This window comes from Lithobates pipiens, unplaced genomic scaffold (assembly GCF_037356315.1).
Source record: "Lithobates pipiens isolate NorthernLeopardFrog02 unplaced genomic scaffold, aLitPip1_a1.2 Scaffold_25, whole genome shotgun sequence".
Classification (NCBI taxonomy): Eukaryota; Metazoa; Chordata; class Amphibia; order Anura; family Ranidae; genus Lithobates; species Lithobates pipiens.
The window spans coordinates 95723466-95725835 of record NW_027507787.1 but is presented as its reverse complement, the minus strand read 5'-3'; the positions used below and the strand labels follow the sequence as shown (position 1 = coordinate 95725835).

The window sequence follows — 2370 nt, the reverse complement described above, 5'->3', positions numbered from 1 at the left end:
TGTGCCAGCCGGGATTCGAACCCAGGTCACAAGAATGGGAATCTTGCATGATACCCCTACACCACTGGTGCCCTATGTGCTCTCATGTTCATCTGCCTTCTTGAAATCTCAATATACCGACCTTTCGCTACAGGGTTGCATCTATGTGCCAGCCATGAATCAAACCAATGTCATGAGAATGGGAATCTTGCATGATACCCCTAATTATATGCAATTTGTGATGAAAACACAGGAAAGTGTCTCTTTTCAATGCTGCAAACCATGAACAGACGCATGTTTTTTTGCAAACCAGCTAGCATGTTCCTGGACTTAATTTCAAGGTTTCACAAATGAACACTTTCTGGAGAGAATATTTGTAAATTGAATATCTTGCAGTTTATCTACTCAGCTGTTCTCTGGGTATCATTTTGAAATGGACATCATAACCAAGCACAAGCAATGCTTTTTAGCATTGCTTTTGAAAAGTTCTTCAAGTTTTGTGATTCAAGTTAGCTATGTTTAAAATAGCATTTTTACGCCAGCCAGGATTTGAACCCAGGTCACAAGAATGGGAATCTTGCATGATACCCCTACACTACTGGTGCCCTATGTGCTCTCATGTTAATCTGCCTTCTTGAAATCTCAATATACAGACCTTTCGCTACAGGGTTGCATCTATGTGCCAGCCATGAATCAAACCAAGGTCACGAGAATGGGAATCTTGCATGATACCCCTAATTAAATGCAATTTGTTATGAAAACACAGGAAAGTGTCTCTTTTCAATGCTGCAAACCATGAACAGACGCATGTTTTTTTGCAAACCAGCTAGCATGTTAATGGACTTAATTTCAAGGTTTCACAAATGAACACTTTCTGGAGAGAATATTTGTAAATTGGATATCTTGCAGTTTATCTACCCAGCTGTTCTCTGGGTATCATTTTGAAATGGACATAATAACCAAGCACAAGCAATGCTTTTTAGCATTGCTTTTGAAAAGCTCTTCAAGAATGGGAATCTTGCATGATACCCCTACACTACTGGTGCCCTATGTGCTCTCATGTTAATCTGCCTTCTTGAAATCTCAATATACAGACCTTTCGCTACAGGGTTGCATCTATGTGCCAGCCATGAATCAAACCAAGGTCACGAGAATGGGAATCTTGCATGATACCCCTAATTAAATGCAATTTGTTATGAAAACACAGGAAAGTGTCTATTTTCAATGCTGCAAACCATGAACAGACGCATGTTTTTTTGCAAACCAGCTAGCATGTTCCTGGACTTAATATCAAGGTTTCACAAATGAACACTTTCTGGAGAGAATATTTGTAAATTGGATATCTTGCAGTTTATCTACTCAGCTGTTCTCTGGGTATCATTTTGAAATGGACATCATAACCAAGCACAAGCAATGCTTTTTAGCATTGCTTTTGAAAAGTTCTTCAAGTTTTGTGATTCAAGTAAGCTATGTTTAAAATAGCATTTTTGCACCAGCTGGGACTTGAACCTGGGTCACAAGAATGGGAATCTTGCATGATACCCCTACACTACTGGCTCCCTATGTGCTTTCATATCAAGCTGCATTCTTGAAATCTCAATAAACAGACCTTTCGCTACAGGGTTGGATCTATGTGCCAGCCGGGAATCAAACCAAGGTCACGAGAATGGGAAACTTGCATGATACCCCTAATTAAATGCAATTTGTTATGAAAACACAGGAAAGTGTCTATTTTCAATGCTGCAAACCTTGAACAGATGCATGTTTTTTTGCAAACCAGCTAGCATGTTCCTGGACTTAATTTCAAGTTTTCACAAATGAACACTCTTTCTGGAGAGAATATTTGTAAATTGGATAGCTAGCATTTTATCTACTCAGCTGTTCTCTGGATATAATTTGGAAATGGACATCATAACCAAACACAAGCAAGGCTTTTTAGCATTGCTTTTGAAAGGTTCCTCAATTTTTCTCCAAATCGAGCAAGCTATGTTTAAAATAGCATATTTGCGCCAGCCGGGATTCAAACTCAGGTCATAAGAGTGGGAATCTTGCACGATAGCCCCAGCTAAATGCAATTTGTAATGAAAATACAGGAAAGTGTCTCTTTTCAATGCTGCAAACCATGTCCAGCAGCATGGGTTTTTGCAAACAAGCTAGCATGTTCCTGGACTTAATTTCAAGGTTTCACAAATGAACACTTTCTGGAAAGAATATTTGTAAATTGGATATCATGCAGTTTATCTACTCAGCTGTTCTCTGGGTATCATTTGGAAGTGGACATCATAACCAAACACAATTAAGGCTTTTTAACATTGCTTTTGAAAGGTTCTTCAATTTTTGTAATTCGAGCAAGCTATGATTAAAATAGCATCCATGTGCTAGCCACAAATT

The 2370-nt window shown here is 38.6% G+C and overlaps 1 non-coding gene across 1 annotated transcript; it reads right to left on the bottom strand.

The window, feature by feature from the left end:
* Positions 1 to 71, bottom strand: TRNAG-CCC (transfer RNA glycine (anticodon CCC)). Its single transcript has one exon. It is a non-coding gene; the product is annotated as a tRNA-Gly (tRNA).
* Positions 72 to 2370: the final 2299 nt, after the last annotated feature.